Raw genomic sequence first — 15999 nt, 5'->3', positions numbered from 1 at the left:
GGGCATCGAAGAGGCTCCTTATGGAGTTTGATAGCCATTTGGGCAAGAAACTGCTCTTGCCTGGACTGTTAAACAAAGAACCCGCAGAAAGAGGACTGCTGAACTTGCCTAAAGGTGAGATGATCTTTCAGGGTTCCTGATTCATGAAAGAGTCTATGAGACATTCTGCAGGACACAGCAGAAAGTGACTGAACTGTCTTTGGAATTTCCTGCTTGATGAAAATGTCTGCTGGATACTATGGGCCTGTAGGCCGAAGATGGATGCCCCAACGGTACAAAAGAACTTTGGGTGACTGTCCAGGCAGTGAGATGTCTCTGTCATTTCTAGAGTTTTGGATCTCTTGTTTGCTTAGGTAATATTATATCCTTCTGGAGTCTTTGATGGAGTTGAAGAATGGTTAGTTATAGTTATAGTTTTCCTTAGTTATGATAAAAGATAAAATAGATATAAATATTGTAATTGTAATTCTTGCTTGATAACCATTTTGTTATATGTAATTTTACTATGTTAAAGTTAAAGCCTTTCTTTTTTGTTTAAACAAAAAAAGGGGAAATGATGGAGGAGTTACTTTGATTTAATAAAGAAACTGCCTTGGCCCATTTATAGGCCAGCCCTTAGGTGGGTGGAGTAAACAGACAGAATGCTGGGAGAAAGAAGCTGAGTAAGGAGTCGCCATGATTCTCCCACTCCAGACAGACGCAGGTTAAGATCCTCCCTGGTAAGCCAGTTTATGGGGCTACACAGAATATTAGAAATGGGTTAGATCAATATGTAAGAGCTAGCCAATAAGAGGCCGGAACTAATGGGCCAGGCAGTGATTAAAAGAATACAGTTTCCGTGTAATTATTTCGGGGCATAAGCTAGCCATGCGGGCGGCCGGGTGCTGGGGACGCAGCCCTGCCGCTCTTATTACAACAAGACACACATCATTGCATCAGACTACAAGGCACTTGTTGAAGAATTAAGACTATGACAACAAAAAATTATTTGAGATTTACTGCTAGACTTCAATTTGATGTTTTCTGCATTAAGAAGATGAATTTTAAGAACATTCTGGCTGCCAAACTAATTATTCTATGAGAAAGGAAACACAAAAGCTACACATGAGGACATTCAAACTACTGTTTTGGTTCCTGCCTAACTTTTCCAGTCAAATGCTCCAGTTACTTAAACTTTTTTTTTTTTTTTTTGGTTTTTTGAGACAGGGTTTCTCTGTGGTTTTGGAGCCTATCCTAGAGCTAGCTCTTGTAGACCAGGCTGGTCTCAAACTCACAGAGATCCGCCTGCCTCTGCCTCCCAAGTGCTGGGATTAAAGGCGTGCGCCACCACTGCACTCACAACGACAGCTTCTGACCCCGGTTCCACCACTGCACTCACAACGACAGCTTCTGACCCCGGTTCCATCACTGCACTCACAACGACAGCTTCTGACCCCGGTTCCATCACTGCACTCACAATGACAGCTTCTGACCCCGGTTACATCTGTTGGTTCAGCTCAGTTCAGCACACATTTTTTTTCTGTTTCCTAAATGCCTTCCCTGTGACCATGGCTACAGCACCAAGAGAGCCAAGATGTGGACTGAATCTTGAATGCTGAAGTCTAGTGAGCCCTAAGAGAGTTGTGTGCAAAGAGGCTGGCGAAGGCCTGAGACTTTCTGAAGGTCTGGGACTGATAGTGAGCTCCATAGGCAGTGCTGGGTTGAAAGAAGGGGTCTAATGGAGCCCACTCCCTTTTCATTGTGTTTATCTAGGGACTGTTAAACCATGGAGGTACCCTGAACTGCCTAGTTCCTTCTCAATTACCCATGACATTTGTAAAGCAAAACTAGAAGAACCTCCTTTCTTATTCAGGAGGTTAGTCACATATATTTACAAGTTTTTAACTTTATAATTTTGTCCTTCCATGAAAACAAGGATTTTTTAATGCTTTTTAAAAATATTATTTTATTTTATTTTTTTAAAAAAGAAAACAAACTATCTTTTTCATCTTACATATCAATCTTAGTTCCCACTTCCTCCCCTCCTCCCACTCCTTCTATCTACCACCCTGCCCCCCATCCACTCCTCAGAGAGGGTGAGGCACATTGCTTTGGGGGAAGGTCCAAGGCCCTCCCTATTATATCTAGGCTGAGCAAGGTATCCATCCAAAGAGAATAGGTTCCCAAAAAGCCAGTACAAGCAGTAGGGATAAATCCTGGTGCCACTGCCAGTCACCCCGCAGTCTGCCCCAGCCATACAACTGTCCCCCACATTTAGAGGGTCTAGTTTGGTCCTATGCTGGTTCTTTTCAGGTCCAACTGGACTTAGTGAACTCCCATTAGCTGAGGTAAGCTGTTTCAGTGGGTGTCCTCATCATGGTCTTGACCTCTTTGCTGACATTCTCATTCCTCCCACTCTTTAAATGGACTTTGGGAGTTCAGCCCAGTGCTCCACTGCGGGTCTCTGCCTCTGTTTCCATCAGCTGCTGGATGAAGGTTCTATGGTGACATTTAAGATACTCATCAATCTGACTACAGGGCAGGCCAGTTAGAGCACCCTCTCCTCTATTGCTTATGGTCTCAGCTGGGGTCATCCTGTAGATTCCTGGGAATTTCTCTAGTGCCAGGTTTCTTGCTAGCTCCATAATGGCCCCCTCAATCAAAATCTCTCTTTCCTTGCTCTCATCTCTGTTCTTCCTCCATCTTGACTATCCCATTCCCTCAAGTTCTCCTTCCCACCTCCCCTTGTCTTCCCCCTTCACCTTCCCTTCTCTCCCCACTCCCATGCGCCCAACTTTGTTAGGTGATCTTGTCTATTTGTCCTTTCCAGGTGGATCTACGTATGTTTTCTTTAGAGTTCATCTTATCACTCAGCATCTCTAGGATCATTAACTATAGGCTCCTTATCCTTTGCTTTACAGCTAGTATCCATTTATGAGTGAGTACATACCATACCATGTTCATATTTCTGGGTCTGGGTTACCTCACTCAGGATGTTTTTTTTTCTAGTTTCATTCATTTGTATGCAAATTTCAAGATGTCATTGGAAAATTTTGTTAGAGAACCATACCTGAGGTTATTTGAAATGTGTATTAGTTTTTCAACAGTCAAGAGAATAGGCAACAGGCTAGAAGAAAATATTTGCAAAAGATGTGTCTGACAGACAATTGGTATGTAAAACAAGTAAAGAACTCTTTAAACTCAACTAAACAATGGAAATATGGTTCAAAGACCTTGACACTTTAATAAAGTACAAATACAATTGGCCTTGAAATCTGAATATTCCATATGAATGGAAAGTGCAGTTCTAACAGAATCTCTTTGTTAGGATTCTGTAATCCAGTGAAACTGGAGGAGCTAGACAGAATTCTTCCTGCCATATGGTCCAGGCAATCGTAACAGAGACAAGAAAGGAAGAATGATCACTAGCTGCCATACTTTTTGCCAACTTGATACCAACCTGGACACAGCTGGAAGAGGAAATCTCAACAGAGGAGCTGCTTCCATCAGACTGGCCTATAGGCATATCAGTGGGGGCATTTTCTTGACTGTTGATTAATGTGGGAGAGCCCAGTCCGCTGTGGGCGGTACTAGTTCTGGACAGTGGCCATAGACTGTAAGGAAAGTAGCTGAACAAGGCATGGAAGAAGCCAGTAGGCAGAGTTGCTCCATTGGCTCTGCTTTAGTTCTTCCCTGTAGGTTCCTACCTTGGCTTCCCGTGATGATGGGCTGTAATCTGTAAAACTAGTAAGTCCTTTCCTCTCCAGATTGCTTTAGGTCAGTGTTCCGTCACAGCAACAGAGAGGCAAACGAGGACACCGACTTTCTGGAGCTCTAAAGTATAAAACTGTTTAAAGCCATAAGTCCAACAATCTAAAAAACTTTAAAGTCAACTCTACTTCCCATAAACCAATCCAAGATAAGAAATTAGTGAAAAGAGTAGACATCTTAGAGAGGTTTGGGTACTGTAAGCAACGAAGTAAAGAGTGGACAGGCAAAAACAAGACACGGACAGCCATGGCTACACTCCAGGAAGAAGGCTGCATGGGAGCAACTCCACAACTCAGTCACACAGCAGAGGAGAACGTCTGGACATGACACAAACTGCTCTACCTTTGTCCTGCTTCATGGATCTACGACTGTGCGCCAATTAAAAGGCCACCCTGAGACCATGTGTGGCTTACATATTTGCCATTAACTGTGGTTAACAGTGTAAATAAATCACAGGCTGTAACATGGTTCATGGGCCCAGCTGTACTATCCCCTAGGAATATGTATTTATTACACTAGACCTCAGAACAAGACACCGTTTCCTGACTTAAGAAGTGGTGCCTTTAAATCAGGACACCTGGACATCCCTGAAACTACTTAAAAACACAAGAGGTCTTAAGCAGCCACTGCTTCTTAGGGCTGGCCTGCACTTCCCTGAAACAGTTCCTTTTACCCCTATGGGCTTCATTCAACATGAGGCCCTTCTGAGTAGCTTTCTTTGGTGCTGAGGATTGGAGTTCAGTACTACATATCTCTGTGCTCCTGTTCTTCCCTGACTTTCTATAATAGAATATCCATCTGTCTCTTTTAAGTACTTTTTTTTTTAACAAGAAGATAAAAGAAAAAAACCTGGTTTTCCTCTAGGTAACCCACTAAGGAGCCTTGCTGGAACGGATCTGCAGACCTATTTACCAGAGTGTACTACTGGGTATGGAGATCCATAGGGCAGCCAGTATCATTTATGTTGATTATATCTCAAACCAAGATCGGCATAAGCTGTAGTCTTGAGGAAAAAGAAGATAAAAACAGTTGTAAAGATCACGTGTTTGCTGAATTTTAAGGACTAATGACTTGAGGTCAAGGAGTAAATACCAAGTTGTCTTATAAGTTCTCTCTTTGAAAAAAATTCTTAAGGTGGCTAAAACAAAGAGAACTCCTTTTTTTTTTTTTTTTTTTTTTTGGTTTTTCGAGACAGGGTTTCTCTGTGGTTTTGGAGCCTGTCCTGGAACTAGCTCTTGTAGACCAGGCTGGTCTCGAACTCACAGAGATCCGCCTGTCTCTGCCTCCCAAGATCTGGGATTAAAGGCGTGCGCCACCACCGCCCAGCAAGAGAACTCCTTTAAAGACAACAAATCTCACAGCTTCCAGCTAGAATGAAGCATGAATGCTAAGTGGTTTTGTTGAAGATGCTCACCAAAGAGCAGTTGCATACTAGCATGATTTATGCTTTTTCTCATGTAGCTCTGGAGGAAAAGAAGTGTAGAATTTGTTGTTATAAACAAGGGAGTAACTGAAATACCTGGGTCTTCCTAGGCACAAGTGAGGGCAATTTACTTACTAAAGATGATTTTATGCACATGTGGCTAACTGCAGACACAGACTGCCACAGTGCACTGCTGCATTCCTTTCCAGGAAGGAAAGAAAACTATGGAGTCTAGTATAGTAGCTTTTTTCCACCTTTCTAGGTTACTGAAATGTATGGACTGTCTTCATGCATGAGGTACTGTCTAAGTAGCAAGCCTTGAGTCCCAGTAAGACACACTGTCTAAAGCCACGCAGTGGTGGCACATACTTTAAATCCCAGCATGTGGGAGGCAGAGGCAGGTGGATCTCTATGAGTTCGCAGTCAGCCTGGTCTACAAGAGCTAGTTCCAGGACAGGCTCTAAAGCTACAGAGAAACCCTGTCTCAAAAAACAAAACAAAAAAGCCCAAAGCAACACCAAAACCAAACAACAAAAACAACAACAACAACAGGGGAGGGGGGAGGAAGAGAGTGAGACTTAAAAAACTAAGACAAACAGCTTCTGACAAGCAACACCCAAAGTTGCTCTCTGGCTTGTGCCGCATGCACACATGCATACACACACACAATACACATTTATTTCAACATAACTACACGTAGCTGAGAAGCATTAGAGGAAGTATATGATGTGTGAAGCTTTCTAGTAATGCAAAGAATGAAATAATGAAATACAAGCAATTGTGTCTTGTCCAACATGGCAGAAGGTGAAAATGCAGGCCACAGATGTTTTTAGAGACAGCTAATGAGTGACAAACAGGCCCAACCTTTCTAAAAGTGGCTCAGTATCAACACCAAGGTAACAAAATTCTCAAATTCCAAGAGAGTCTGCTTCCAGAAAGAGGAGACATGTGGTCTTTGTTTTTTGACACACCATTCCCCAGTGGAGCTCAGAGGATGACAAAGACTGAATGAATGGAATATCTTTATACCAAAACAATCAGCAACACAGCTCTGAACTGTGAAAGACAAAAACAAGGCCAAAGTTGCTAAATTTCATTTAAATTTGAAATAGTTACAATTAAATAAATAACAGGGAAATACAAGTAGTGACAAACAGTACTCCATTGGAGTCACGGAGTTGTAATGGAAAATGTCCACTGCTATGAAGCTTGATGGCAGATGGTTCTGCTGATCTCCTGTTATTCACAGGAGATTCCACCACCCTCCCCACCAAGAACCGTAAATTTGTTTTCAGGCCAGATGCTCTGGTGCCTGTCCATCAAAACACAGCTATTTTCTTCATCTATATCTCAAAGCTGCGTTATACTAAGTCTGATTGACTTAGGGGCTGGAAGGGGTTGTACGATAGCACATGGGACAGGTGAAGAGACAACACTGATACTGCATTTGCTTCCTCAAACTCTACCTGCAGTTTGTCTCAGTGTTCACCTTTGAGAGCTCTCCAGTCTACATTCATGCCAGGATTCTTAACTCGTCTCCTGCCGTTGTCTATCTCATTCCTATCCAGCCTTGGAGCGTTCGCCTGGGCATTCCGGAATAAGGCTTGAATCATATTACCTGCCTTCTCTGCCTCCAGAATAAAACTTTAAGGGCCACGGCATACAAGGTCCTGCCAGCTTTCCACAGAATTTCCCTACAACTTTCTTTGCTCTAGCTATTGCTACCAATACTTTCTCAAATATGCCTTAATATGTCATTGTGATAACTTTAAAACTATGCATGTGTTCTTCTGGAAGAGTTAGGGGAGTAGCGGAATGAGACGGGAACGCATTATTTTGAGTTAAAAGGTAAGAACTGGACACATCACATCCTTTACGAAAGATGAATAATGTGGGGCCTGCTGGTCAGTGAAACAGTATGTTTGTGCTATAACTAATGTTGTAGCTTGACATTAGTTGATTTAGAAAGCTTTTAATATTTTCTGTGAGTAGGAAAAAATCTTGATGTGAATATAAAATATAGCTTATATAGTCATTTATCAGATAATCAGTTTTAGGGAGGATTATGAGTGATTTTCATTTCCCTCCTTATAAAATGTCTGAATCAATAAATCTTTTAACTTTAAACAAACACTGGCAGAAAGAGAAGAGATTGGCAGCAAGCTGAGTGAGCTAAGTCTCTACCTTTGATAGCACAGGATGAAGAGAAATAACTATACAGGAGGGAAGCTGGCAGAAAGGTAGGACAGTATACATTCCTATGGGGCCTTTCTCTACTACTTGATTTTCCATCTTCGCTATGTACTATGTTGGTTTCAAATTTTACTAGAGAAACGATAGAAAATATTGGTCTTTACAAAGTAAAGCTGCTGTTCCTAGTTATATAATAGGGCCACTGGTTCTTAGCTATAAGACAAAGGGGACTGCTCAGAGCTCCAGGGTTGAATCCATTGCTGCTGGATCTAGAGTAGAAGTATTACCACCCCAGCTCTGACTGTTTTCTTCCATTGGGAATTGTTAAACTATTTTCCAGAATTTCTTTAAAGGAAACTAAGCAGAGAAGAAAACAGAGGGCAAAGATCCTGGGAGCTTTTAGCTTAAATCATCTCTAGCTCCTCCCTTTCCTGAAATCTCCATATATTCCTTGTCATTAAATCTTCTGCTCCTTCTACTTCCTCAATATTTCTTCACCCTCCAACACTGACATAACCCCGTTCATTTACTTCCCCCAAATTACTTTAACATTCACTTTGGGGGGCATTTTAAGTATTCACACTTCCCCTTTCAGGTGAGTAAATTCTAGAAGATCAGCATTAGGTGGCAAAAGACATCAAGCTCCAGATATATTCCTTTCCACTAAGTGGCATGACTGAGACCATGGCTCATTTTACAACAGCTCCCTTTCCTCCACTATGAGGTGAGTGTGAGCGTGCGAGGAAGGCAAGACTCTTGCAGGCTACTGTGAGGCTTCTTTCTATAAGCTAATTCCACACACACTCAGGAAATATGAAAGAGCACTGCAACTGTTTGATTTGTTGTATTTTTGTATTCTAAATGGAAGTTCAGCTATAGAAGGCTATCATTAAGCATGTCTATGGCTGATTATCTTTAGACTGTTATATTATTATTTTTGAAATATGAGATGTATTAGAAATAAAAAAAATTATTTCCAAGACTAAAAAGAAACTAAACTAACTTTTATACTCATCAAGTAAGTTCTACCAAGTCCAGTCAATGAAGACAACAAAGACCCCTCATCTCCTTGGCAGCAGAGACTGTCCTAACCAGCAAGTACCCAGCTCCCACCACTAAGTATTCTTATTTCAGTAGGACAAAAGTGTACACGAAAAAGATAAGCAATGAGACATGAAGGAGTTACCAGTGAAGAGGAGTTGGCGGGATGTGGAAGGAGAAAGAATTTAAGAGCTGGGAATGGTGAACATAGGAAAGGATCAGACTGTGCAGAATCTTCACTCCCATGCTAAGGCATCTGAATTGTATACACAAAGCAACGGACAGCAGCCTTAGGAAATTTTTAGGGAAACAGAATATGATCACACACGTTGAATTAATATAGTAATTACTAAACTTGGGATATAAGAGTTAGAATCAAAACAAAGCCCTTAAGACAGAAGACAAAATAATTCTTAAAATGTTTTGATTTTTAATATTAACTGTAAGAAGAGTTAAATAATTTTCAAAACTCTAGAATTTACAAAACCAGTGATTTTTAAGTTACATTTATTTATTTATTTATTTATTTATTTATTTATTGAGAGAGAGAGAGAGAGAGAGAGAGAGAGAGAGAGAGAGAGAGAGAATAACCTGTGTAGGAACTGATTCTTTTCTTCCATCATGTAGGACCTAGGACTGGCACAGTCAGGCTGGTGTTAAGTACCTTTTCTGCAGCAGAAACAGCATCTTTCCAAAGAATTACGGTCCAGGGTTCCTAAGTACTCTCTGCCTGTCATTGTTTTGATGCTAGTGAAAAATGCCCAAGTACGATCAGAAGACTGTGCCAGGATCAGGGCAAGGTTGTTTACTTCCTCTTCACACCAGGAGCTGCTTTTCAGCTTCAAAGGCAGAGCCTTGTTACAGAAAGCCTTCAAAGCTAAGGCATCTCAATCAAGGCAAGCCTAAGGAGTTGTCGCTTGGAAAACAGTTCAGGTGGGATAACAGAGTTTAATGCAATTAGTTATTCAATTTAAGTCGAGAGGCCAGGGACTCTAGCTTATCCCTGTTCAATTCATGAACTTGGAGCAAAATATTTTGACTTTAAATTGTTCTGCTCTGTCAGAGGCTGAAAATTAGTACTGTAAGGACTGTTCTGCTTCCCTTTCAGAAAGTAAGGTTTGAGGGAAAACTTGTAAAAGATTTGTCATTCTTCAAGGAAAACAAATTCAAGGCGTCTAACACTACCATTAACATTAACTTTGGCCTCATTCCTGCACAGGAATGAACGACTTCTAGGGCTGTGAATTTCGAAGTAGAAGACGGGTAGAGCAGATTCCCAAACCAACAGGGAATAACTTTGGAAGGAGTTTATATGATACAAAGTAAAAGGCACTTAGCACACTGAAGTGACTGCAGATAGTAACAATGAATGACCAAGTAAATGAGACACAAACAAATCAGAAGGAGGCTCGGAGATGTGAAAGAGGAATCAATAGACCAATTTGTATATACTACACAATGAAGGGAAAAGGATAAACCCTATTCATGAAAGAAAAACCAAGTTAAAATGATGAAACTGGATTATTCTTCAGTGTCCATGTACTTTACTCTTTATTGTTGTTAATAAAAATAATTAAATGATAGATGTAATCAACCCTTAAAGTATCGACAAGTATTAAAAAAGTATGCATATATATTGTTAAAGTTATCTTTTCCAACTATTATCCTAATTTTAAATTGCATACTTATGAGATATACTCTCATGCCTGTGTTTACCAACAAAGTGAACTGTCTTGGCTTCTAAGAATTATTTTCCTACAGCAAAGCAAGTGCCAACTGTATATAACAAGGAAGAAAACCACTCAATGGCTAAGTGGGAAAATTAGCAGCTTTGATTGAACCACTGAATATAAACCCTTAGTATTTTTTCAATCTACAACTTATTATAAGCAGTATATTAGAGGTTCCCTTTAATATTCAAGAGACGCTAACGAGGACAGACCCTGAGCATTTGGCAATCTTCAGCGGTAACGATGCAGGCTACTGGCACTCTGTTGATCTTAACGTCTATCTAGTACAGCACACACTTCAGTCTCTTCCTCATTAAGCTGCTTAACTGCTAGAGAAACTAGTGCAGGCCAGAGACAAAGGGAAACCTGGGTGGAGAGAATGAAACAATTCCCAAAGTTGATGCTCTGCCTAGAGTGAGAAGAACTGACAGGTTCCTCATGAATGCTCAGGGGAAAACATGGAGCAAGAGGAGCAGTCACTACAGTTCTTCCTTTTCCCTTTTACTGAGAATTTGTCAAGTTTAAAGGCTCTCAAGGTCATTTTAATATTTTATATTTAGTATAGTTCTAGTGACTAATGTGTGGGCTATAATCCACAGCAAGCTCCCTGGATCTGTGCGGCCGCATCGGCACTCAAGCAACCATATATGGGAAATAGTTTTTAAAAACTTTGTAGTGCGCACATACAGATTGGATTTTATCATTTTCTTACTCTCCTATAAATAACTATTTACAGAGATCCATTTTAATAAGCTTTACTGAGCTCAAGATGATTTTACAGTATGATATAGACTACATGCAAAGATGGCCGTTTGAGGTAAAGGTCCTGAGCACTTGGAACCCATTCTCTGGACACTGCGTACACTATTACTAATGATGCACACAGAGAATGGCTGCATCGTTCTCTATACACTTTGCTATGAGAGTCCTTATCGGCAGTGGAACTGAACTGTATCTGAAAGAATGGGTGATTTGCCAATATTCATAACTGAAAACAATACAGAGTTTCTTGAAGTATTTTTAAAGATTGTGCATTTGTGTTCACCTGCCTGTGCATCTGAGGCCACACGCCACTGCGGGTGTCTTCCTCTTCTGCTCTCCACTTTAGTCTTAAGGACAAGGTCTCTAACTGAATCTTGAGCTCTCCACTTCAACAGAATGACTGGACTGGCTAGCCAATGAGCCCTGCCTCCATCCCTGGGGTTAAAAATGTATGTCACCACATTCAGTTATTATGTGGAGGCTGGGGATAAAAAATCAAATGCTTGTATGACAATGGCTCATGGAGTCATTCCCAGCTATATTTTAAATACTGACATAGTTTATAATTAAGTATGAGAAGGCCAGAAAACATTCTAGCAATTAAATAAACAGGAATAGCTAACAATACAGGAATTTTGAATTCTGTGTATCTAAGAAATGATTGGTTTAATAAAAAGAAATATTTTGTTCAAAAATGAGGTTTTTTTCAAGTCTCGCTTCCCAGTTCTTCTGAGAACACTGAACACCAAGTAATGAGATGAAGACCTCTGACTTGCTACATCAAAAGCAAAAGAAATACATATTCTTTAAAATCATAAGTTATAATTCTGAAATGCATCCAGGAAAGTCTACCTGTGAACCTCCAAAATGAGTTCTGTAATAAAGGAACCTTTTGGCAACCTCCTGAGTGAGGTATGCCTGCTGTCTGGGGTTTTTTCCCACCCAGCCAGCAAGGCAGACTCTGAGTTCATTATCACCTCATCAGTGAGCCTGTCAGCTGCCAACCATGAGAGAAGACTAAAGCAGTCACTAATTCCTGGCCTTTTGGCTTCTCCAAAGCAAAAGGAAATTCACAACAGATGGATACTTCTTACCCCAATATATGCATTTGCCAGTTCTAATTTACTGGCTCAGTTAACCAAGAACAGAAAGTGACTGACACGAGATAATGACACTAAAGAGGCATTGTTCAAATATACAGTATTGCCAGGACTCATGAACAAGAAAGCCAAAACGCAGAGGAGGAAGAGAACATGGACCCACCCTTCCATGTACTGCTAACAACAACGTCAAATATGCCAGAGTTTAGATGCTTGGAAGGTAAAAGCAACAGGAGAAAATTCTGGAGTTGAGGATGCTCAGTTTTTAGAATGCTTGCCTAGATTGCACAAGGCCCTGGGTTCAATCCCCAATGCCACATAAAAATTGTGTGTGGTGGTGCATGGCTTTAAGCTCAGAATTTAGGAATTAGAGGCAGGAGGATCAGAAGTTCAAGGTTATCCTCAGTCTGGGCAACATATTGACTCTGTCGAGGGAGAGAGGAAGAGGTGGGAAGGGAGAGGAAGGGACAGATGAGGGAATTCTGGTAAAAGAGGTGAGTACAGGAGGCAGAAACTAACCATCTAACTTCAAGCAAAGGGGTGGACTCATATTACACATTTAAAATAATGAACAGAAAAAAATCATTCCTTCTGAGCTGTGCCGGCTAGGTTTTTTGTCAATTTGATACAAGCTAGAGTCATCAAGAGGGAACCTCATTGGAGGAAAAAGTCTCCTAAGATCAGGGCAACTGTGCCACCCCTGGCTGATGGTCCTGGGGTGCATAAGAAAGGAGGCTAAGCAAGCCTCCAGGAGTAAGTCATTAAACAGAACCTCTCCAGGGCCTCTGCTTCAGTTCCTGCCTCTACCTTGAGTGATTCCTCTGGATGCTGATTACATTGCTTTTGGGTCTGGTGTTTGTTTATCAGAGCAATAAAAACCCACACTGTGACATACCAGGTTACCTTCTATTTGAGGATGCTGTGTAATTTCTCCCTGGGTAAAACGTGCTCAGTTAATTTCTGCTACATTTTGGTTAAAATTTCTGTTTATTTATATGGAGAAATATAAAGAATATTGGGAAAGTGGATTAAGTACAACACACAGGAAGATATATTAATATATACAAGAATAACACCATGGCTTTCTTACCCAGCTATAGTATTTGATTCTCAATATTCCTAAGACTGATGTATTTGAAGCCTTTTTCAAATAGCATGGCAGTGTGATGATTTCTGTGTTCTGAAGTGTGACTTTAGTTTTATATACACTGAATACATATAAAGTGCTTTGAAAATTTTGAATGTTTAAACAAGTTATTTTCAAGTTAACTAAGTTAAATTACACTGGATAGAGGGAAAGCAAATTATATGAGGTGAAGTAACTATAAGGCCATTCCTTTGGTTACAGGTATTTCTTCTATCACTAGACTTACTTAGCTTACTAGAGTTCAGGTCCCCAATTATTCATGCTTTAGATACTGCATATACATTGTCCAGAATAATTTGTCAGGAAGTTTAAATAATTGGGGTGGGAATGTCCTAGAGCAAGGGCTAAGCAGTTAAGAACACTTAATGCTCTTTCTTTTTCTTTCTTTTTTTTTTTTTAAAATATTTATTTATTATGTGTACAGTACTCTGCTTGCAGCACCAGAAGAGGGCCCCAGATCTCACTACAAATGGTTGGGAGTCCCCATGTGGTTGCTGGGAATTGAACTCATGACCTTTGGAAGAGCAGTCAGTGCTCTTAACCTCTGAGCCATCTCTCCAGCCCTTAATGCTCTTTCTTATAGAGGTCTTATTACTCTTGCAGAGGACGTGGGTTCAAGTACCAGTACGCACCCGGCAGCTCACAACTTTCCACAACTCCAGTTCTAAGAAATGTAATGTCCTCTTCTGACCTCTGTGGGCAGCAGGCAAGCATGTGATGCACATGTACACAGGCAGGCAAAAACACATATATAAAACAAAATTTAATCTCACCAGCTTCTTGTGGGACCATCACATTGTGAATGGGTTCCATCTTTAACCAGACTGTCAGTATGCAACACATAATTGTTTTGAGGGGAATGAAGTGATTACATACACACACAGGTACACATAGACAGACACATACATACATACGTACAGACAGACAGACACACACACATATACACACCCGTGCACACCTGCGGTTACTATTTGGGCTAGAGAGGCCCTCCATGGATAGCGCTTGCCAGAGAATTGGGAAGACCTGACTTTACAGGTGTGGCAGCCAACCTATAATTACAGAACTCAGCAGGCAAGATAGAGATTCCAGGACAATTTGGCTAACTAGAATAGCTGAATCTGCAAGTCTTGCTTTTTGAGAGACCCTGCTTCGGAAAATAAAATGAAGAGTTTAAAGAAGACATCCAATGTCACCCTCTGGCCTCCACATGAACACACACGTCCATTCTTTGAACAAATATATGCCCTCCCCACCACACACACCCCACATATACATACAAAAGAGAGGCCAATATTCACTTCATTCCCCTGAAAACGGTTATGTGCCACATACGGACAGTCTAGTTAAAGATGGGCCCCACTCACAACGTGACGGTCGCACAAGGGTCTGGAGAGATGACTTGGTAGGTACAAGTGATGATCTGAGTTTCATTCTCAGAACTCATGTAAAGGTGGAAAGAGACAACTGAGATGACCTCTGACCTCCACCCCACAGACTTATGGCCCATGCGTGTGTCACATACACACTCCCACACACATTTGCAAGCTGGGAAACATCTTAGTTTGTGGTGGGAAAAATATACAATAATGAGATCAGAGGTGACATTTGTCAAAACACGTTTAAATGAGGTTTATTAACATGACTTTGTACAAATGAAAATTTCCCTATTATGTGATCAACAGTTTGGCAATAAGATAGAAGTAAAGGTAGCAGGCTTTTCAATTTCTCTACTCAAGTATTTTCATTGTTTTTTTTTTATTTGTTTTTATTCTTTTGAGACAGGGTATCATGTAAATCAGCTTACCCTCAAACTCTCTGTGTAGCCCAGGCTGGCCCCAAATTCACAATACTACTCCTATCACCACCCGAGTGTGAGGATTACAGGAATTTGACAAGCTGGTTAGCTTTACATCCTTTCAAGATAGAAATACAGAGAAAGGCAAACCCTTTTGAAGTGTATATGAATGTCTGCATGGTCTGTTGTCAACTTTCCTCCTAAGCCCATCTCTCCATTCCCAGTGAGCTTCCTCAGCCACCATGAAAACATATCAACTAACTGGGAAGGCCCTTTTTTGTTTCACTCATAAAGAAAATAAAATCACCAACTATTGTCTGCTTTTACCAACTAATGCCCTCCCAAGGTTAGAGTGTAATTCCTCTTCATTTCTACTGGCAAAAAACTTAAATATTTAAAAAGCAAGAGAGCAGAGGGCTGACAACTTACTGCGTCACTGATTAAACAGACACTTCACTGTCATCAGGGTCCACAGTATGTGGCTGCAGAAGGCAGTCATTATTTTGTAACAGACACCTTTATCACATTATAGCTGTGATCATAGAATGAAAACATTAATGTTTGGATAAACTTACATCTCTATCTTTAGTGAGTGGGAGCCAATTGTCCTTTGTAATAAATGGATAGAGAAAGTAAGAAATACAGCTTGATAAGATCTTAAGTAGAAGGCCATCAAGTAGAGCAATGTTTCTTATTCACGATAGCTATAAAGTACTATGAACACTGAATTAGCAAATAATGAGCTAATTACTAGAAGAATGAAAAACTGTTCACAGAAGCATCGGGCTATAATATTTTATCACCAAATCTTGTCTCATGTGTGTTTCTGCTTAAACTTATATTTTATATAGTAATAAATGCATACACAACAAACTGGACTCATAGCTAAAAGCCCTGAGTGTAACTAACAAACTTATGAAGCTAATCTAATATGAGCATTTTCTCTGTAAGGTACAGCTGAATATTGATCTGGGATGTCCTTCTGTATATGTGTTGCTTTATTGGTTGATGAATAAAGCTGTTTTGGCCAATGGCTTAAAGCCAGGCAGGAAATCCGA

General features: G+C 40.5%; 1 protein-coding gene across 9 annotated transcripts in view; it reads right to left on the bottom strand.

Moving 5' to 3' along the window:
* Erc1 (ELKS/RAB6-interacting/CAST family member 1) overlaps nt 1-15999 on the bottom strand; it is a 365559-nt gene that overhangs the window by 91714 nt on the left and 257846 nt on the right. The window lies entirely within an intron of this gene.

Source organism: Chionomys nivalis, chromosome 1, assembly GCF_950005125.1.
Source record: "Chionomys nivalis chromosome 1, mChiNiv1.1, whole genome shotgun sequence".
NCBI lineage: Eukaryota > Metazoa > Chordata > Mammalia > Rodentia > Cricetidae > Chionomys > Chionomys nivalis.
The sequence above is the reverse complement of the archived record's forward strand: the minus strand, read 5'-3'. Positions and strand labels throughout refer to the sequence as shown.